The sequence below is a fragment of the Leucopleurus acutus genome, assembly GCF_964270905.1.
Source record: "Leucopleurus acutus genome assembly, chromosome: 8".
Lineage (NCBI taxonomy): Eukaryota > Metazoa > Chordata > Mammalia > Artiodactyla > Delphinidae > Leucopleurus > Leucopleurus acutus.
In genome coordinates this window covers 30,230,990-30,254,542 of record NC_139151.1, presented here as the reverse complement: position 1 = coordinate 30,254,542, position 23,553 = coordinate 30,230,990, and positions in this window count along the sequence as shown.

Below are 23,553 nucleotides of genomic sequence, written 5' to 3'. Positions count from 1 at the left end.
TCAAAAATTAAATAGGCAAATTTGGGCTCTGATAAGCTCCTACATATCCCTGGTGGTCTGGGAAGGTGAAAATATGCACAAAGCTGCATGCGTGCACAAGAGAGCCTAGAGAGGTCTTTAGATACCTATGTATCCCTGACTAAATGTGATGGCTTGAGCACAGGAAAAATAAAAACCAGGGGAAACTTGAAAACTCTGAATTTTGAATGTATTTAATCCAACCACAGATCCACTGGTGAAGAGTGGAAGAGTTACTGGCTCAAGGTGCTTAAGCACAAAATCTGACCAATCATTATTGACCACTAAGCTAGAGTGGCCCTAGAGTGACCACTTGGATGCCAGACTTAAAATGTTCTAAAAAGCATTTGAAAAACTGATCAGGGGCTTCAGTGGTCACACACAGTGTAGGGAGAGAGACTAAGTCTAGAGACTTAGTTCAGCTAAGTCACCAAAAAAACAGTAGGTGATAAAAATACACAGTTTTGATGATATTATTCAAAGGTCCAGTTTTCACCAAAATATTATGAGATGAAAAACAAATGAGCAAACATGAATGAACATCCCAGGAAAAAAGCAGAAAATAGAAATTATTCTGATTTCTCCTGATGTTCAATTTAGCAAAGACTTCAAAGCAGATATAATAAATATTCTCAAAGAACAAAAGAAAGGCATTGTTAAGAATTAAACAAAAGTATTATTACAATGAGCCATCAAATAGAGAATATCAATTAAGAGAGATATTATTTTTAAAAGGAACAAATAGAAATTCTGGAGTTAAGAAGTGAAATAACGAAAATGAAAAATTTACTAAAGGGGTTTTACCGTAGCTTTGAGGTGACAGAAGAAAGAATCAGTGAACCTGAAGACAGATCAATCAAGACCATGTAACTGAAGAACGCAGAGAATAAAGATTCAGGAAAAATGATGTGAAATATGGGCACCTTTATGCATTCCAACATAAACATAGTGACAATCTTAGAAGGAGAGGAGAGAGGGAAATGGAAAGAAAAAAAATTCAATGAATTTATGGCTGAAGACTTCTGAAATTTGATGAAAACTATGATCTATACATTCACAAAGTTCAGTGAACTCCAAGCAGGATAAACACAAAAACATACAGAAAACTTGAATATTTTTAGCCAACATGGCTCAATAGAACACTCTACTCAACAATAATAGAATGCACATGCTTTTGAAACATACACAGGACATTTTCCAGGTTAGACCACATGCTAGGCAATAAAAAAAATCTCAATAAATTTAAAAGGACTGCAAACATACAAAGTATATTCTCTGACTACAGTGGAATTAAATTAAAAATCAATACCAGAAGAAAATCTATGAAATCCAAAAATATTTGAAAATCAAACAATGTAATATATCTATCAAAGAAGAAATCACAAGAGAATTAGAAAATATTTTAAATTGATTGAAAATGAAGACACAACATATCAATTTATGGGATGCAGCTAACACAATGATTAGAGGGAAATTTTTAGCTTTAAAGACCTATATTAGAAAAGAAGAAAGATCCCAAAACAATAACCTAAGCTTCTACCTTAAGAAAGTAGGAAAAGAAGAACAAATGAAACCCAAAGCACGCAAAAGGAAGGAAACAATATAGATCTGAGTAGAAATCAGTGAAATAGAAAACAGAAAAAGATGGAGAAAATCAACTAAACCAAAAGTTGATTCTCTGGAAATATTTTTTAAATGAACAAATGTTGGGCTTCCCTGGTGGCACAGTGGTTGAGAGTCTGCCTGCCGATGCAGGGGACACAGGTTTGTGCCCCGGTCCAGGAAGATCCCACATGCCGTGGAGCGGCTAGGCTTGTGAGCCATGGCCGCTGAGCCTGCACGTACAGAGCCTGTGCTCCACAACAGGAGAGGCCACAATAGTGAGAGACCTGCGTACTGAAAAAAAAAAAAAAAAGAACAAGTGTTAGTAAGACTGACCAAGAAAAAAAAAGAGAGAAGACATATTTCCAAAATCAGAAATGAAACTAGAGGCATAATTACTGACTCCAAAAAATTAAAAGGATTGTAAAGGAATATTAGGAAAAACTTATATCAGTAAACTTGACAACTTAGATGAAATTTCTAGAAAGATACAAAATTCTGAAATTGTCTTAAGATAACAGAAAACCCCAAAACACCTATAATAAGAAGTTGAATTGGTAATTACAAATCTTTGCACAAAGAGAAGTTCGAACCTAGATGATGTTTCACTGGTGAATTATATCAAACACTTAAAGAATAAATCATATCAAGCCTTCAAAAACTCTTCCAGAAAATTGAAGAGAGAAAACTTTCCAACTAATTCTCTGAGGCCATTGATAACAAAGCTAAACAAGACATCAGAAGAACCTACAGATCAGTATCACTTGTAAATATAGACACAGAAATAGTCAACAAAATATTAGCAAATGGAATCCAGAAACATATGGTGAAGTAGGATTTATCTCAGGAACTCTACATTGGTACACTAGTTTTTGCCATGTAACAATGTTTCCATAAATTTAGTAGCTTAAAACAACATGCAGTTTAATTATCTCAGTTTGATTTGTTATCTCACAGGTTTTGTGGGTCAGGAGCCAAGGCACAGTTTATTTGGGTCCTGGGCTTAGTAATCCCCCAAAGCCTGCAATCAAGATGTCATCTAGGGCTGCAGTTTGATCTGAAGCTCAGCTATGGATGGATCTTCCTGTAAGCTCACTCAGATTTTTGACAGTTCCTTATGGCTATAGGACTTCAGTTACTTCGTGGTTGTTGCTTGGAGACCACCCTAAGCTTCTGGAAGCTGCCTGCATTTCCTTACCACATGAAATTCCTCAATGTAGCCCCTTGCTTCTTCAAATCCAGCAAGGAATAAAGAGACTCCAGGCATTACAATCTTATGTAATCATGTAATCTCATACATTGAGTCATATTTACAGTATTCTATGTATCAGAAGCAAGTCACCAGCTTTGACCATACTCAAGGGGATTGTGATTAATATCAGGATGTAGAGATCATGGGGGACACATTAAGATTATGTCCACCATAGGTGATTTAACACCTGAAAGATCAATTAATGTAATACCTCATACTAATAGATTAATATATCCAGATCAGTTGTACTCCTATATTCTTCAATGAACAATCCAAAATTAAAATTAAGCAGACAATTCCATCCATTATAGTGTCAAATAGAAAAAAAAACTTAAAAATGAATTTAACAAATATAAGTACAAGGCATGTACACTGTAAACTACAAAATATTGTTGATGGAAATTAAAGATCCAATTAAACGAAGAGGTATTCCATTTTTATGGATTGGAGAACTAAACATTGTTAAGATGGCAATTTTTCTCATTTTAAGTTTTAGATTCTAAGAAACAAACTTGAAAAACAGTACCTGAAATAAATTTGTTCTTTTGTTTATCTCATATAATGAGAACTCCAGAAATGAGCAGCACAGGGTCAATATGGCAGCTCCATAATGTCATCAGAGACCAGCCTCTTTCTGTTTTTGCTAAAAACAACAACAACAACAAAAAAACTAGTATCTGATACAGTTTCATGAACACGAGATAGTTGCTTTTTAATCATCATCATGCTGGGAATCCATAAAGTGGTAAGGAAGGAAGGAAGAAGGAAGGGGTAAGAAGAAGGGGTAAGAAAAAGGCAAATATGTAAGCCATCCAAGTCAGCCTACTCTTTAAGTAGCTTTCCCAGAATTCCTGTCCAGTAACTATCACTTCCCATTGACCAAAACTGGGTTACTTGACTATTCTAGTAGCAAAGGAAGCTGGGAAATGCAGTTCCTAGACAGGCACATTCCTACCAGAGCGCAACTGCATTCTGTCATTAAAAAAAAGGGGAGGATAACTATTACGTGGGCAAATAGTAGTGTTTGGTACAACATGTGTTTAACTCAGACTGAACCATATCATTAAGCCAAGAACATCAACTGAAGTGAGTCACACTACACCTACTGAAAGCCAAAGAAGTTCTTTTTAGGACAAAATTAATCCATTGGCATTTCATTAATGGAACATGGAAATTATTGTTCTGTTCTTTTCTGTTGTTTAAATGAAACAATTTGCTCAATTACCATTTTAGAAAGTGGGACTTGGAATGCTTTGAACTGACTAATTTTAAATTTCACAATTTAAAATTAAATTGTAACATTTAATTTTTTGTAACAATTTAAAATTTTGTAACATTTCACAAAATGAATATAAATCAGAACAAAACCTGTAAAGTATAGCAGGTTTCAAAATTTCTTTACAAAAACAGCAATGCACCAGTAACCACAGAGCAAAAAAGAAAAATTGGAGAAGTATATTACAAGGGAAGAAATAACAGAAACCATTAGAGACTGAAAGAGCAGAATGTGCCAAGAGCAGATGGATGGCTCCAAAAATTTTATCACAGTTTCCCCACAAATTACAATTAATCTACCAGGTAGTGAAACCATTTATTGAAATTATTGATATAGGCCAATTATGCCCCACAAGAAATGAGATGATCATTTCCCTCTTACTGGATTCAAAGAAAGTTGTAGAACGTAGACATATCCTGCCAGTGAAAACTTCGAATGATGATTATAAAATATTCTTCAGAATGAAATATGAGTCGGATTGAGGTTATGCGTATTGAAGCAAAACTTTATTGACATTGCAGCATTAGGAAACACTACAGTCACTGTGACTCCAGACATTCTCTGGAGTTGATTTAACACCTGAAATTTTACTATATTTTAGTAAAAGTGGTTAACAGACTGGTGAATTTCTTCTTCCAGATTCTCATGGTTAGGTTTAGGGGAAGAAAAAGACCAGTGGTGCCAAGAATATGGAGATATGATTGGATAACTTCATAGGGTATAATAAAAAACCCTCATAATAAAGAAAGGAATGCAGACCAAGTAGACTTCTGGGCATGATTGCCTCTTTCTGTATTTATAGAAAAATATCCCCCAAATACCCTAATGAATGGATCTAATCTGGGGATGAAGAGTATCATCAGGGACCTTAGAGGGGTACCCAAGAAAGGGATGCTGCCAAGCTCTCTAGCTGCAGGACAGAGGACACACTTCTCTCCCTCCATCAGGCCAAGCCATTCTCTTAATCTGTTTCCTATGCCTGGAACATGGTCCCCTCAACACGTGGCTAAGTAATTCAAATGATTTGAAATGTGAGTCAAAGGGACATGTGTTGATATATTGCTTTTGGGAGTAAGTATTTAATGACCAGTGTGAAACCTGCATCATTCTTTTGCTGAATTGATTTTGGAGTTTGGAGATGGTGTATCTCTCAGCCTCTCCTAGGATAGCACCATGAGCAGAGCTCCTCTGCTCCCCTGTGAATAAATAGAGGGGGCTTGTTTGTTACTGTAGTATAACCTCCTAGCCTATCCTCACTGATACACTTTATAGCAAATTAATTTGTGTATTTATAGTGTTGTTCATAATCCATAATCTCTTTATGGATTGTTTGCTCTTGAAATGTAACCTCTATGTGGGTAGGGATCTTATCTCTCTATTTACTGATATTTCCATAGAACCTAAGATATTATCAGGAAAATAGTAAAAGTTCAATAAATATTTGTTCAATTAACAAACATAGTCTTTAAATAAGTATCCCTTTAACCAAAGAACTGATATTTCTTAAATTTTTTTCCTAGGTACATCCCTAAGTCAACATTTCTAACACATTCAGCTGCATGACCTGGAGGAAATTACTTCACCTTTTCAACTTGGTGTCTAAGTTCATCTATTAAAATGGAATTATTCATATAACTATCTCAAGGTTGTTGTGAACATTAAATGGGTAATGTAGGTAAAACAATGAAGCTTATTGTATATTTCTTACTAAAAGTGATACAAAATAAATACCCAGTGCAATGTGTCATGTGCCAGAATTACAAAGTCTAGTTTCTGTCCTTTCTTATAACTGAATATGGTTATGTTATTATGATCTGCCTAATGAGATGTAAGTTGAAATATTGAGTGGGACATTTGGGAAGAGGCTTTCAATAAGAAGAAACAAACTCTCTTCCCTTTCTTCTTCATGTGGCCTAGAATGTGGATGTAATGATGAAGCCCTGGGCAGTCTGCCTTCAGACTTCATTTCTTTAAGAGAATAAACACTTACTTGTTTATGGTACTGGAATATTTGTAACTAGCAGACAAATTAAGTTTCTAACTGATATACTCCTGTTCTATGCTGAGGGTTGAGGGTCTATTTGTAGGAAATTGTGTGTCTGTGTGTGTCTGCAGGAATGTGTATATGGACCCGTTCATGGAGAAAATTTTTATAGCAACACCGTTTTCATTTTTGTGCCAAGCTCTCTGATGAATGAAAAGGCTGTGTATCAGATGGCAATGAATAATGTAAGCCTAGACTTCTCTTTTTTTTTTATGTCTTTTTTATAACGACTTTATTGGAGTATAATTGCTGTAGTAGTGTTTGTTTCTGCTGTACAAAGTGAATCAGCTATAAGTATACATATATCCCCATATTCCCTCCCTCTTGCATCTCCCTCCCACCCTCCCTATCTCACCCCTCTAGGTTGTTGCAAAGCACTGAGCTGATCTCCCTGTGCTATGTGTCTGTTTCTCACTAGCTATCTATTTTACATTTGGTAGTGTATATATGTCAGTGCTACTCTCTCACTTCATCCCAGCTTACCCTTCCCCATCCCTGTGTCCTCAAGTTCATTCTCTACGACTGCCTCTTTATTCCTGTCCTGCCCCTAGGTTCATGAGAACCGTTTTCATTTTTTTTTTTAGATTCCATATATATGTGTTAACATACAGCATTTGTTTTACTCTTTCTGAATAACTTCACTCTGTATGACAGACTCCAGTTCCATCCACCTCACTACAAATAGTTCAATTTTGTTTCTTTTTATGTCTGAGTAACACACAATTGTATATGTGTGCCACATTTTCTTTATCCATTCATCTGTTGATGGACACTTAGGTGGCTGCCATGTCCTGGCTATTGTAAATAGTGCAGCAATGAACATTGTGGTACATGTCTCTTTTTGAATTATGGTTTCACAGGGTATATGCCCACTAGTGGGATTGCTGGGTCGTATGATAGTTCTACTTTTAGTTTCTTAAGGAACCTCCATACTGTTCTCCATAGTGGCTGTATCAATTTACATTTCCACCAATAGTGCAAGAGGGTTCCCTTTTCTGCACACACTCTCCAGCATTTATTGTTTGTAGAGTTTTTGATGATGGTCATTCTGACTGGTGTGAGGTGATACCACATTGTAGTTTTGATTTGCATTTCTCAAATGATTAGTGATGTTGAGCAACATTTCATGTGTTTGTTGCCAATCTGTATATCTTCTTTGGAGAAATGTCTATTTTGGTCTTCTGACCATTTTTGTATTGGGTTTTTATTTTTATTTTTTTGATATTGAGCTGCCTTAGCTGCTTGCATATTTTGGAGATTAATCCTTTTTCAGTTGCTTAGTTTACAAATATTTTCTCCCATTCTGAGGGTTGTTTTTTTGTCTTCTTTATAGTTTCCTTTGATGTGCAAAGCTTTTAAGATTCATTAGGTCGATTTGTTTATTTTTGTTTTTATTTCAATTTCTCTAGGAGGTGGGTCAAATAGGATATTGCTGTGATTTATGTCACAGAGTGTTCTGCCTATGTTTTTCTCTAAGAGTTATATAGTGTCTGGCCTTACATTTAGGTCTTTATCCCCATTTTTAGTTTATTTTTGTGTATGGTGTTAGGGAGTGGTCTAATTTCATTCTTTTACATGTAGCTGTCCAGTTTTCCCAACACCACTTATTGAAGAAGCTGTCTTTTCTCCATTGTATATTCTCACCTCCTTTGTCAAAGATAACGTGACTATATGTGCATGGGTTTATCCCTGGGTTTTCTATGCTGTTCCATTGATCTATATTTCTATTTTTGTGCCAGTACCATACTGTCTTGATTACTGTAGCTTTGTAGTATAGTCTGAAGCCCAGGAGCCTGATTCCTCCAGCTCTCTGTTTCTTTCTTAAGATTGCTTTGGCTTGTGTTTCCATAGAAATTGTGAAATGTTTTGCTCTAGTTCTGTGAAAAATGCCATTGGTAGTTTGATAGGGATTGCATTGAATCTGTAGATTGCTTTGAGTAGTATAGTCATTTTCACAATGTTGATTCTTCCAATCCAAGAACATGGTACATCTCTCCAACTGTTTGTATCATTTTTAATTTCTTTCAACCATGTCTTTTAGTTTTCTGCATACAGGCCTTTTGTCTCCTTAGGTAGGTTTATTCCTAGGTATTTTATTCTTTTTGTTGCAATGGTAATTGGTACTGTTTCTTTAATTTCTCTTTCATATTTTTCATCATTAGTGTATAGGAATGCAACAGATTTCTGTGCATTAATTTTGTATCCTGCTACTTTACCAAATTTATTGATTAGCTCTAGTAGTTTTCTGGTAGTATCTTTAGGATTCTCTATGTATAGTATCATGTCATCTGCAAACAGTGACAGTTTTACTTCTTTTCTGATTTGGATTCCTTTTATTTCTTTTTGTTCTCTGATTGCTGTGGCTAAAACTTCCAAAACTATGTTGAATAATGGCAGTGAGGGCTGCCCTGGTGGTGCAGTGGTTGAGAGTCTGCCTGCCGATGCAGCAGTCATGGGTTCGTGCCCCGGTCTGGGAAGATCTCACATGCCACGGAGTGGCTGGGTCAGTGAGCCATGGCTGCTGAGCCTGCATGTCTGGAGCCTGTGCTCCACAACTGGAGAGGCCACAACAGTGAGAGGCCTGCGTACCGCAAATAAAAACCCCCAAAACTAAAAGTAATGGCAGTGAGAGTGAGCACCAGGTCTTGTTCCTGATCTTAGAGGAAATGGTTTCAGTTTTTCACCATTGAGAACGATGTTTGCTGTGGGTTTGTCATATATGACCTTTATTATGTTTATTATTATATTGAGATAGGTTCCCTCTATGCCTACTTTCTGGAGAGTTTTTATCATAAATCTGTGTTGAATTTAGTCGAAAGCTTTTTCTGCATCTATTGTGTTGATCATATGGTTTTTATTCTTCAATTTGTTAATATGGTGTATCACATTGATTGTTTTGCATATATTGAAAAATCCTTGTATTCTTGGGATAAACCCCACTTGATCATGGTGCATGATCCTTTTAATGTGCTGTTGGATTCTGTTTACTACTATTTTGTTGAGGATTTTTGCGTCTATGTTCATCAGTGCTATTGACCTGTAATTTTCTTTTTGTGTGACATCTTTGTCTGGTTTTGGTATCAGGGTGATGGTGGCCTCGTAGAATGAGTTTGGGAGTGTTCCTCCCTCTACTATATTTTGGAAGAGTTTGAGAAGGGTAAGTGTTAGCTCTTCTCTAAATGTTTGATAGAATTCGCCTGTGAAGCCATCTGGTCCTGGGCTTTTGTTTGTTGGAAGATTTTTAATCACAGTCTCAATTTCAGTGCTTCGGATTGGTCTGTTTATATTTTCTATTTCTTCCTTGTTCAATCTTGGAAGGCTGTGCTTTTCTAAGAATTTATCCATATCTTCCAGGTTGTCCATTTTATTGGCATATAGTTGATTGTAGTAATCTCTCATGATCCTTTGTATTTCTGCAGTGTCAGTTTTTACTTCTTTTTCACTTCTAATTCTGTTGATTTGAGTCTTCTTTTTATTCATGATGAGTCTGTCTAATGGTTTATCAATTTTGTTTATCTTCTCAAAGAACCAGCTTTTAATTTCATTGACCTTTGCTATTGTTTCCTTCTTTTCATTTTCATTTATTTCTGATCTGATCTTTATCATTTCTTTCCTTCTTCTAACTTTAGGTTATTTTTCATTCTTTCTCTAATTGCTTTAGATGTATGGTTCGGTTGTTTATTTGAGATGTTTCTTGTTTCTTGAGATAGGATTGTATTGCTATAAACTTCCCTCTTAGAACTGCTTTTGCTGCATCCCATAGGTTTTGGGTCATCATGTTTTCATTGTCTTTTGTATCTAGGTATTTTTTTATTTCCTCTTTGATTTCTTCAGTAATCTCTTGGTTATTTAGTAACATATTATTTAACCTCCATGTCTTCATATTTTTTACAGTTTTTCCCTGTAATTGATATCCAATATATCTTGTATATTTATTTTCATAGCATTGTGGTTGGAAAATGTACTTGATATGATTTCAATTTTCTTAAATTTGCCAGGGCTTGATTTGTGACCCAAGATATGATCTCTCTTGGAGAATGCTCCATGAGCACTTGAGAAGAAAGTGTATTCTGTTGTTTTTGGATGGAATGTCCTATAAATATCATTTAAGTCCATCTTGTTTAATGTACCATTTAAGCTTGTGTTCTTTATTTATATTATTTTTGGATGATCTGCCCATTGGTGAAAGTGGGGTGTTAAAATCCCTTACTATGATTGTGTTATTGTCGATTTCCCCTTTTACGGCTTTTAGTTTTTGCCTTATGTATTGAGGTGCTCCTATGTTAGGTGCATAAATATTTACAATTGTTATATCTTCTTCTTGGATTGATCCCTTGATCATTATGTAGTGTCCTTCTTTGTCTTTTGTAATAGTCTTTATTTTAAAGTCTATTTTGTCTGATATGAGAATTGCTACTCCAGCTTTCTTTTGATTTCCATTTGCATGGAATATCTTTTTCCATCCCCTTACTTTCAGTCTGTATGTGTCCTTAGGTCTGAAGTGATTCTCTTATAGACAGCATATATATGGGTCTTGTTTGTGTATCCATTCAGCCAGTCTATGTCTTTTGGTTGGAGCATTTAATCCATTTACCTTTAAGGTAATTGTCGATATGTGTGTTTGTATTACCATCTTAATTGTTTTATGTTTGTTTTTGTATGTCTTTTCCTTGTCCTTGTTTCCTGCCTAGAGAAATTCCTTTAGTATTTGTTGTAGAGCTGGTTTGGTGGTGCTGAATTCTCTTAGCTTTTGTTTGTCTGTAAAAATTTTAATTTCTCCATCAAATATGAATGAGATCCTTGCTAGGTAGAGTAATCTTTGTTGTAGGTTTTTCCCTTTCATCACTTTAAGTATGTCCTGCCACTCCCTTCTGGCTTGCAGAGTTTCTGCTGAAAGATCAGCTGTTAGCCTTATGGGGATTCCCTTGTATGTTATTTGTTGCTTTTTCCTCGCTGCTTTTAATATTTTTTCTTTGTATTTAATTTTTTATAGTTTGATTAGTATGTGTCTTGGCATGTTTCTCCTTGGATTTATCCTGTATGGGACACTCTGCATTTTCTGGACATGATTGACTGTTTCCTTTGCCATTATGGGAAGGTTTCTATTATAATCTCTTCAAATATTTTCTCAGACCCTTTCTTTTCTCTTCTTCTTCTGAGACCCTTATAATTTGAAAGTTGGTGTGTTTAATGTTGTCCCAGATCTCTCTGAGACTGTCCTCAATTCTTTTCATTCTTTTTTCTTTATTTTGCTCTGCAGTAGTTATTTCCACTATTTTATCTTCCAGGTCACTTATTTGTTCTTCTGTCTCATTTACTCTGCTATTGATTCCTTCTAGAGGATTTTTAATTTCATTTATTTTGTTGTTCATCATTGTTTGCTCTTTAGTTCTTCTAGCTCCTTGTTAAATTTCTTGTATATTCCCCATTCTATTTCCAAGATTTTGGTTCAACTTTACTGTTATTTCTCTGAATTCTTTTTTAGGTAGACTGCTTATTTCCTCTTTATTTGTTTAGTCTGGTGGGTTTTTACCTTGATCCTTCATCTGCTGCATATTTCTCTGTCTTCTCATTTGTTTTAACCTATGGTATTTGGGGTCTCCTTTTTGCAGGCTGTAGGTTCATGTTTCCATTGTTTTTGGTGCCTTCCCCCAGTGGGTGAGATTGGTTCTGTGGCTTGTGTAGGCTTCCTGGTGGAGGGGCCTGGTGCCTGTTTTCCGGTGGGTGGGGCTGGATCTTGTCTTTCTGGTGGGCAGGAAGATGCTCTGTGGTGTGTTTTTGGGCGTTTGTGAACTTATTATGAACTTAGGCAGCCTCTCTGCTAATGAGTGGGGTTGTGTTACTGTCTTGCTAGTTGATTGGGATGGGGCATCCAGCAGTGGTGCTTACTGGCTGTTGGGTGGGGCTGGGTCTTAGCATTGAGATGGAGATCTCTGGGAGAGATTTCACTGATTGATATTATGTAGGGCTGGGAGGTCTTTGGTGGTCCAGTGTCCTGAACTCGGCTCTCCCATATCAAGGGCTAAGGTCTTACAGCAGGCTGGAACACCAAGACCCTGTCAGCCACACGGCTGGCAAAGCTGCTCTTCCCATGAGAAAGAGAAGATACATGGAACAGATTTGCACCCAATATTTGAGGCAAGCCCGTGATCCCTCAGTCTATGTCAAGAGGCCAATTCGAGTATTTCTCCAGGATGGATAAGGCTGCTGAAGATGAGATGTTTTTCTCTCTTTCTGTGAGATCATATTATTTGAGGATCAGCTAAATCTGCAGCTTTCCGGAGCCACTGACACCACATGGAGACAGTCTTTTTTCCCTTTGTGCTTAGTCTAGTTTCACTTGCTCACAGGATGCTGTGTGCAGAAGCTTTGAACCCAGCATTTCAGACCAGAGTTCCTCATGGAAATCCTAGAATTCTTATTGTATTTGATTGCATTAATTAATTAATTAATTCTACAAATTTTCACTGAGAAATTATTAAATACTAGGCTCTCACTAAGCACGGGGGATCAAACCCAAAACTTTACCTCATCCTTAAGGATGTCAGAATCTAAAGACAAAGACAAGTATAACTGGTTAATAGCTGTATTAACATACATTATTAAATGTAATGTAACTAATGTGACCATTGAACTATTATAGCTACTCTGATAGTACACAGAAAAATAGTATTTGTCCTGAAGGTTTAGATATTGGAGTGTTTTATAAAGGAGATTATAAAGAAGATGGTATTTTAAACATTTAGTCAAATGTTGAGCAGTATCAAGGACACAAAATGAAGAGTATTCAGAGAACTGTATGCAGTTCAGTGGGGCTAGAACATGACATGGAAACTTCCAAGAGATGAGACCTGAGAGGTAAGTATCATTAAGAGCAATTAAGTTTAAGCATTTCAGATTTTGTTCTGGTCAATGTGAACCCACTGAAAGATTATAGAGAGGGAAGGGGAAGAAATGGTTTGATCAAATTTTCACTTTAGAAAGATCAGCTTAATTGCAATGTAGAGGAAATACTAGAGGCAGATTAGATTATTGACAGGGTCGTCAGTTTGGAAATGACTGCAAGAATCTAAGAAACTGAGGAAGAGAGTGGGCCTGAAGGAAGGAAATAGAAGTAGGTGATGAGAATATTGCCAGAGCTGATCCAGGTCTTTGCTCAAAACCTGTCGACCCCCACTTTTAGCAGGAGTGTCCTTGTTCAAAACCTGCCAGCTCCCAACTTTAGCAGGAGTTAACAAATCTTTAAGTTAAAGGGTCCAGAGATAAGAAAGGAAACTACAAAGAAAAAAATCAGATGGAACCAGCTGGGACCAAGATGGTGATGAATCTGACCTCCAACAGACCCTGAGTCTCATTATATGTTGTTTTTACTACATCAACATATTAAATGACACACCTACCAGTGGCCATGACCAGACATTAAGAAACAGAAAAGGATAGAAAGCCCTCAACAAAACCCTGCTCCTTCCCCAGTAGACTAATGCATATGCCTCCTCATCATTAGCCTCATTCCTCTTCCCTTTGTCTTTACTCATTTAAAATTAAATCTCTCTTGCAAGGTGGGTGAGAATTTTATCTATAAACTTAGTTCCAACTTCTCCATTCCTTGGCCACTGAATAAAGCTACGGCTGTGTCAGTCTCAGCTTTTTTGTTCTACTGCTCAAACAGAAGGGGAAAGGAACCCTTCACCACTGAGGCAGAGAGCCTTGGCTGGGCTAGGCCACAAGCAGCATCCATAGGACTTAATTCGGTTAACAAGAGGAGGGAAGGTATTAAGTGCTCTGTAGAATGTGGCATGCATAGGGTTTGGTGGAAGATTTAATGTGTGGGAGAGATGGCTAGAATAATAGCTTGAATGCTTGCTTGGGATAAATGGTGCTATTTACCAAGATGGAGAAAGAAAGAAAAGTTCAAATTTATGGGGTTGGAGTAGGATATGGAGTTCAGTCTCTTGTCTCAAAAGAAAAATTGAAACAAAAAATCTATTACCATACCTTCCTTCCCTCTTTCCTTATTTATTTATTCTTTATGTTTTTATTTAGTGATCTAAAATGGAAAACTCAGACAAAGTCCAAGGATAGGTTAATAGCCACTGCAGGGAACAACAATAAACACATTTATGAATTGTTGTTTACAAGTCAAACTAGGCAATTATCATTGGAAGAGATTATGAGTTTATTTTAGTCCACTAGTGTCTATTACTCAGTTAAATTGTGTTTATATTCTGTAAATCTTTAATTTTTTACCAGAGGAAAAAAGTTCAGCCTACATTTTCTACTGGAAACTCCCTAAGAAAACAGAGCATGACTTAAATCAAAAATTGAAATTAAGCATAAGCAATGGATTAAAGGATATATTATTTACCATTTAAAGCTTTGGTTATTGGCCAGATTTCAGTATTTAGTAATGTAATGGGCTGCTTGATTTGATGGACTTTACAATTGTTTTTAAATAAAATTTCCATGCAAAAGTTGCCAGCTGCCTCATCTTCTGGATGCTGTTTCTAGAGTCCTGGGCAGGACCCTCTTAGTTTTGCAAATGTGAGATAAATAGGCTCTTCTGTCCTTAATACTCTTTTAAATTTTTAGGTAGGAAATAGGAAAATTGATATAGGTCCTTGAAACCTCCTGGGAGAAGTACATTTATTACTCACAAATCGTTTACCTCTGAAACGCTTGAAATTAATGTTGTAAGAAACTCTTTTGAGTTTAGAAGCTCCTAATGAGGTTGAAAGGCAAAGAAAAAGAGCCCTGAGAGGAAACTCTCCTTGGCCTTAGTATCTTGGCTGGTTTGGTAACCAGAAGAGGCTTGTTTTTAGTAGTTGGTGACTGCCTGAAAGCACAGCAGTCCCCAGTCATCCTGGCACCGGGGATCCTTTTGTAAGCTGGACCTGAATATGTAAGAGTAACGATGGAATTATTGAAGGTTCAATGATCTGGTTTTAACAGAAACAACATGTAAAAGTAGCAGAAGTAAAAGCAGCTGGAAAGAGACTGGTTAAATTATTTGTTCTAGTTCCCTGAAGCATCTGAAGATAGAAGAGCCTCCTAATAAAGGCAAAATAAAGATTGAGACCAAAGATTAAACACTGAATGGGAAAGCTTTTACTGCTGAAGAGTCAGTCCAATTCAACACAAAGTCTAGGCGGTGGAAGATGAGGTTGGTGGGGTGGGGGGATTGGGTAAGTCTTTTAAAGTCAAAAGGTCACCTACCACCTGTCAGGGTTGTTTTGCCCAAGAAACACTCTCGGATGGAGATATGTGTTCAGGTGGGTGTGTTACTAGGCCATGAAACAACACATGAAAAAGAGCAGAGCCAACAGGACTGACCAGAGGGAGGTGAACTGTCATGCAGTTCATCACTGTCAGGAGCTTAAAAGCTGAGCTGCCCCTCAAAGTTGTCCTGAATTTAGCCCTGGAGGCTGGGTCTTTGTATATCCTTCCCTGGTCAAACACTCCTGGTGGGCAAGTTACCTGAGGAAAAGGTGCCTACACTAAAAAAGAAGACACTTTCTTCCTGGGCAGGGACTCAGTTGAGAGCCCTCAGCCACACTCTGGGTGGCTAGAGAAATAAGGGAGTTTGGTCCAGAATGGGGAGATCTAGGCTACACAATATGTCAACCACCTCATTGTATGTCCCATTTTAGAAAAACTGAGGCTCCGTGTGTTGCTGATTGTGTGCTGATAGTTGGGCTTGAACAATAAGTGTTGGGCCGAGGGGAGGAGGATTCTGCCCCGCCTGGGGAACACTCAGCTTGGGAATGGGATACAGTTATCTCTGCCAACACTTGAAGTGCCTGATTAGGTGTTCTGACCTTCAGATCTTCTGAGCTGCTCTCAGCAGGCTAGGTGCCAGGTCAGGGTTTGCCATTCCTGTGGACTAAGTTCCCATGGTTCTTGGATAACTGCCAAGGGAGAGCCTGGATTTTCTGCTAATTTGGCCAATAGGCTTTGATGAGTTTGAATTTGGTTAAAAAACATGAAAGATAAGTAAGGTTGAAGAATACCCAGAGCATTCGATTTTGTGTGACTTGTAGAATGGTCATAACCCTGACAGAAATAGGGAAGTTGAGAAAGCAAGCTGGATTTAATAGGAAGGAGTAGTTGATAGATAAAAATGTAAATTTGGAGGTGGTTACAAGGGTGTGGCCAGGCTGATGAGTATAATAAGAGTTGTCCTTGGCTGGACATGAAGAGATGAGGGGCTGTTCTTTCCTTTGTGTCTCCATCACACTTAGATGTATTATCTTTGGCTGTCGTTGTGTCTGACTCTTCTTACTAAACAATGAATAGCTTAAGGTAAGGTTGTAGGCATCTTTCTGCTTTTGGAGCCAAACATGTATGTAACAGAGTAGGCCCTCAGTATTTGCTTGTTTTTTTGTTTTGGTGGGTTTTTTTTTTGAATTTTTTTTTACTTTTTATACACCAGGTTCTTATTAGTCATCCATTTTATACACATCAGTGTATACATGTCAATCCCAATCTCCCAGTTCATCACACCACCACCCACACCCCCCACCGCTTTCACCTCATGGTGTCTATAAGTTTGTTCTCTGCAACTGTATCTCAATTTCTGTCCTGAAAACAGGTTCATCTCTACAATTTTTCTAGGTTCCACATATATACGTTAATATCCGATATTTATTTTACTCTTTCTGACTTACTTCACACTACATGACGGTCTCTGGATCCATCCATGTCTCTACAAATGACCCAGTTTCGTTCCTTTTTATGGCTGAGTAATATTCCATTGTATATATGTACCACATCTTCTTTATCCATTCGTCTGTCGACGGGCATTTAGGTTGCTTCCATGAACTGGCTATATTGTAAATAGTGCTGCAGTGAACATTGGGGTGCATGTGTCTTTTTGAATTATGGTTTTCTCTGGGTAAATGCCCAGTAGTTGGACTGCTGGGTCATATGGCATTTCTATTTTTAGATTTTTAAGGAACCTCTATACTGTTCTCCATAGTGGCTGTATCAATTTACATTCTCACAAACAGTGCAAGAGGGTTCCTTTTTCTCCACACCCTCTCCAGCATTTGTTGTTTGTAGATTTTCTGATTTTCACACCCATTCTAACTGGTGTGAGGTGACACCTCATTGTAGTTTTGATTTGAATTTCTCTAATAATTAGTGATGTTGAGCAGCTTTTCATGTGCCTCTTGGCCATCTGTATGTCTTCTTTGGAGAAATGTCTATTTAGGTCTTCTGCCCATTTTCGTATTGGGTTGTTTGTTTTTTTAATATTGAGCTGCATGAGCTGTTTATATATTTTGGAGATTAATCCTTTGTCTGTTGATTCATTTGCAAATATTTGCTCCCATTTTGAGGGTTGTCTTTTCATCTTGTTTATGGTTTCCTTTGCTGTGCAAAAGCTTTGAAGTTTCATTAAGTCCCATTTGTTTATTTCTTTTTAATTTCCATTACTCTAGGAGGTGGATCAAAAAAGATCCTGCTGTGATTAATGTCAAAGAGTGTTTTTCCTATGTTTTCCTCTAAGAGTCTTATAGTGTCCGGTCTTACATTTAGTTCTCTAATCCATTTTGAGTTTATTATTGTGTATGGTGTTACAGAGTGTTCTAATTTCATTCATGTACATGAAGCTGTCCAATTTTCCCAGCAGCACTTATTGAAGGGACTGTCTTTTCTCCATTGTATATCCTTCCCTCCTTTCTCATAGATTAGTTGACCATAGCTGCTTGGGTTTATCTCTGGGCTTTCTATCTTGTTCCATCGACCTATATTTTGTTTTTGTGCCAGTATCATATTGTCTTGATTACTGTAGCTTTGTAGTACAGTCAGAAGTCAGGGAGTCTGATTCCTCCAGCTCCATATTTTTCCCCTCAAGATTGAATTGGCTATTTGGGGTCTTTCATGTCTCCATACAAATTTTAAGATTTTTTGTTCTAGTTCCATAACAAATGCCATTGTAATTTGATAGGGATTGAATTGAATCTGTAGATTGCTTTGGGTATTCTAGTCATTTTCACAATATTGATTCTTCCAATCCAAGAACATGGTATATCTCTCCATCTGTTGGTATCATCTTTAATTTCTTTCATCAGTGTCTTATAGTTTTCTGCATACAGGTCTTTGGTCTCCCTTGGTAGGTTTATTCCTAGGTATTTTATTCTTTTTGTTACAATGGTAAATGGGAGTGTTTCCTTAATTTCTCTTTCAGATTTTTCATCATTAGTGTATGGGAATTCAAGAGATTTCTGTGCATTAATTTTGTATCCTGCAACTTTGCCAAATTCATTGATTAGCTCTACTAGATTTCTGGTGGCATCTTTAGGATTCTGTATGTATAGTATCATGTTATCTGCAAACAGTGACAGTTTTACTTCTTTTCCAATTTGTATTCCTTTTATTTCTTTTTCTTCTGTGATTGCAAGGGCTAGGATTTCCAAAAATATGTTGAATAATAGTGGTGAGAATGGACATCCTTGTCTCATTCCTGATCTTAGAGGAAATGCTTTCAGTTGTTCACCACTGAGAATGATGTTTGCTGTGTGTTTGTCATATATGGCCTTTATTATGTTGAAGTAGGTTCCTTCTCTGCCCACTTTCTGGCAAGTTTTTATCATAAGTCAGTGTTGAATTTTGTCAAAAACTTTTTCTGTGTCTACTGAGTTGTTCATATGGTTTTTATTCTTCAGTTTGTTAATATGGTGTATCACATTGTTTGATTTGCATATATTGAAGAATGTTTGCATCCCTGGGATAAATCCCACTTGATCATGGTGTATGATCGTTTTAATGTGTTGTTGGATTCTGTTTGCTAGTATTTTGTTGAAGATTTTTGCATGTATATTCATCAGTGATATTGGTCTGTAATTTTCTTTTTTTGTAGTATCTTTGTGTGGTTTTGGTATCAGGGTGATAGTGGCCTCATAGAATGAGTTTGGGAGTGTTCCTTCTTCTGCAATTTTTTAGAAGAGTTTGAGAAGGGTGGGTATTAGCTTGTCTCCTAATCTTTGATAGAATTCACCTGTGAAGCCACCTGGTCCTGGACTTTTGTTTGTTAGAAGATTTTTTTTTGTTTGTTTTTTGCTGTGGGCGGGACTCTCACTGTTGTGGCCTCTCCTGTTGTGGAGCACAGGTTCCAGATGCGCAGGTTCAGTGGCCATGGCTCACGGGCCTAGCCGCTCTGCAGCATGTGGGATCTTCCCAGACCAGGACATGAACCCTTGTCCCCTGCATCAGCAGGCGGACTCTCAACCACTGTCCCACCAGGGAAGCCCTGTTGGAAGATTTTTAATCACAGTTTCAATTTCATTACCAGTGATTGGTCTGTTCATATTTTCTATTTCTCTCTGGTTCAGTCTTGGAAGGTTATACCTTTCTAATAATTTGTCCATTTTTTTCCAGGTTGTCTATTTTATTGGCATAGAGCTGCTTGTAGTAGTCTCTTAGGATACTTTGTATTTATTCCGTGTCTCTTATAACTTCTCCTTTTTCATTTCTAATTTTATTGATTTGAGTCTTCTCCTTCTTTTTCTTGATGAGTCTGGCTAATGGTTTATCAATTTTGTTTATCTTCTCAAAGAACTAGCTTTTAGTTTTCTTGATCTTTGCTATTGTTTTCTTTATTTCTATTTCATTTATTTCTGCTCTGATCATTATGATTTCTTTCCTTCTGCTATGTTTGGGTTTTGTTTATTCTTCTTTCTCTAGTTCCTGTAGGTGTAAGGTTAGATTGTTTATTTGAGATTTTTCTTTTTTCTTGAGGTAGGCTTGTATAGCTATAAAATTCCTTCTTAGAGCTGCTTTTGCCACATCCCATAGGTTTTGGATCATCGTGTTTTCATTGTCATTTGGCTCTAGATATTCTTTCATTTCCTCTTTGATTTCTTCAGTGATCTCTTGGTTATTTAGTAACATATTGTTTAGCCTCCATGTGTTTGTGTTTTTTACGCTTTTTTTCCCTGTAATTGATTTCTAATCTCATAGCATTGTGGTCAGAAAAGATGCTTGATATGATTTCAATTTTCTTACATTTACCAAGGCTTGATTTGTGACCCAAGATGTGATCTATCCCAGAAAATGTTCTGTACGCACTTGAGAAGAAAGTGTAATCTACTGTTTTTGGATAGAATGTCCTATAAATATCCATTATATCTATCTGGTCTCTTGTGTCATTTAAGCTTCTCTTTCCCTATTAATTTTCTGTTTGGATGATCTGTCCATTGGTATAAGTGAGGTTTTAAAGGCCCCCACTATTATTGTGTTACTGTTGATTTCCTCTTTTATAGCTGTTAGCAATTGCCTTATATATTGAGGTGCTCCTATGTTGGATGCATATATATTTATAATTGTTATATCTTCTTGGATTGATCCCTTGATCATTATGTAGTGTCCTTCCTTGTCTCTTGTAACATTCTTTATTTTAAAGTCTATTTTATCTGATATGAATATTGCTACTCCAGCTTTCTTTTGATTTCCATTTGCATGGAATATCTTTTTCCATCCCTTCACTTTCAGTCTATATGTGTCCCTATGTCTGAAGTGGGTCTTTGTAGACAGCATATATATGGGTCTTGCTTTTGTATCCATTCAGCAAGCTGCGTCGTTTGGTTGGAACATTTAATCCATTCACGTTAAAGGTAATTATCGATATGTATGTTCCTATTACCATTTTCTTAATCGTTATTGGTTTGTGTTTGTAGGTCCTTTTCATCTCTTGTGTTTCCCACTTAGAGAAGTTCCTGTAGCATTTGTTGTAGAGCTGGTTTGGTGGTGCTTAATTCTCATAGTTTTTACTGGTCTGTAAAACTTTTGATTTCTCCATCTAATCTGAATGAGATCCTTGCTAGGTAGAGTAATCTTGGTTGTAGGTTCTTCCCTTTCATCACTTTAAGTATATCATGCCACTCCCTTCTGGCTTGTAGAGTTTCTGCTGAGAAATCAGCTGTTAACAGTATGAGAGTTCCCTTGTATGTTATTTGTCATTTTTCCCTTGATGCTTTCAATAATTTTTCTTTGTCTTTAATTTTTACCAATTTGATTACTATGTCTTGGCATTTTTCTCCTTGCGTTTATCCTGTATGGGACTGTCTGCACTTCCTGGACTTGGGTGGCTGTTTCCTTTCTCACATTAGGGAAGTTTTCTACTATAATCTCTTCAAATATTCTCCAGTCCTTTTTCTCTGTCTTCTGGGACCCCTATAATGAGAATGTTGTTGCATTTAATGTTGTCCCAGAGGTCTCTTAGGCTGTCTTCATTTCTTTTCATTCTTTGTTCTTTATTCTGTTCCACAGCAGTGAAATCCACCATTCTGTGTTCCAGGTCACTTATCCATTCTTCTGCCTCAGTTATTCTGCTATTGATTCATTCTAGTGTAGTTTTCATTTCAGTTACCGTATTGTTCATATCTGCTTGTTTGTTCTTTACTTCTTCTAGATCTTTGTTAAACATTTCTTGCATCTTCTCAATCTTTGCCTCCATTCTTTTTTCGAGGTCCTGGATCATCTTCACTATCATTATTCTGAATTCTTTTTCTGGAAGGTTGCTTATCTCCACTTCATTTAGTTGTTTTCCTGGGGTTTTATCTTGTTCCTTCATCTGGTACATATCCCTCCGTCTTTTCATCTTGTCTATCTTTCTGTGAATGTAGGTTTTGTTCCACAGGCTGCAGGATTGTAGTTCTTCTTGCTTCTGCTGTCTGCTCTCTGGAGGATGAGGCTATCTAAGAGGCTGTGCAAGCTTCCTGATGGGAAAAAGTATAATCCACTTGTCTGCTGATGGGTGTGGCTGGGTCTCCTCCCTATTGGTTGTTTGGCCTGAGGTGACCCAACACAGGAGCCTACCCAGGCTCTTTGATGGGTCTAATGGTGGACTCTGGGAGGGTTCATGCCAAGGAGTACTTCCCAGAACTTCTGCTGCCAGTGTCCTTGTTCTCATGGTGAGAGAGAGCCACCCCCTAACTCTGCAGGAGACCCTCTAACATTAGCAGGTAGGTCTGGTTCAGTCTCTATGCGGTCACTGCTCCTTTCCCCTGGGTCCTGATTTGCACACTACTTTGTGTGTGCCCTCCAAGAGTGGAGTCTCTGTTTCCCCCAGTCTTGTTGAAGTCCTGCAATCAAATCCTGCTAGCCTTCAAAGTTTGATTCTCTAGGAATTCCTCCTCCTGTTGCCGACCCCCAGGTTCAGAAGCCTGACGTGGGACTCAGAACTTTCACACCAGTGGGTGGACTTCTGTGGTGTAAGTGTTCTCCAGTTTGTGAGTCACCCACCCTGCAGTTATGGGATTTGATTTTATTGTGATTGTGCCCCTCCTACCATCTCCTTGTGGCTTATCCTTTGTCTTTGGATGTGGGGTATCATTTTTGGTGAGTTCCAGTGTCTTCCTGTGGATGATTGTTCAGCATTTCAGAATTTGCTTGTTGAATGAAACTGTAAATGAATGAATGAACAAAAGTGAGGGAGGAGTGTGCATGTGTGTGCATGTGTGTGTGTGTGGTGAGTGGGACTGACTCAAGCTTCACATATATGTAACATTTTTTCCTGAAAAGTTTAAAATGAGTGTTAAGTAGTAGTGCAGATCCTGCTGGGTTTGGAAAGCCTCGGAGTCAGAAAGTCCCATCAGCATATTCTTGTGCATTTTCCCAGCTCAGGGCATCGCTGGAGCAGAGAAGCAGAAGAGACTGACCACTGATACTCTACCACCTTTAACTCATGACTCCATTAGTAAATTGGGAAGAGACCAAACACTTGGCATATCCCTTCCTTCCTACCATGTGGGAATGCTGGGAGACTTGCTGTCACATAGTGTCAAGGTGATCCAGAAAGACTCACTGAACTGAGGAGATGTCTGTAAATTAAGTTTTGCTTCTTAAAGAATAGCCCTAAGCACACCATATAACTTATACTATTAGATGTGACTCTGTTAATTCCCTGAGATATTTATTATTTCCTCTTCAATTCCATTATCTTCCCAGGCACTGAAGTCTAATTTACATATTAATAGTTTTACCTAATCACTGGCTTAAAGAAACTTTTGAGTATGTATCCTGTGTTCCAATCTCCTGAAACTTCCAGGGTTTCTCTGCTTACCCCACACTCTTACAGGTCTCAGACTAAATATTTCACAGTTGGCAAGATGTTTTTATAAATTTTCCTGATTATAAATTTACATACCGCATTCAAATATGCAAAGAAATTACGGCTTCTATACTTTTCATAATTCATCTAATCATCTTAAGAAGCCCTTCCTTATTTAGTAGCAGGTGCAAAAGGATACTATATTTAGTCCAATTCAGTAAACTCAGTTGCTAACTTAAATAGCATCTGATGTATAATTCAGTCTCTTGGATAAATCTGTTTTTATGCTTCCTCATTTTCTGCTTCTATCC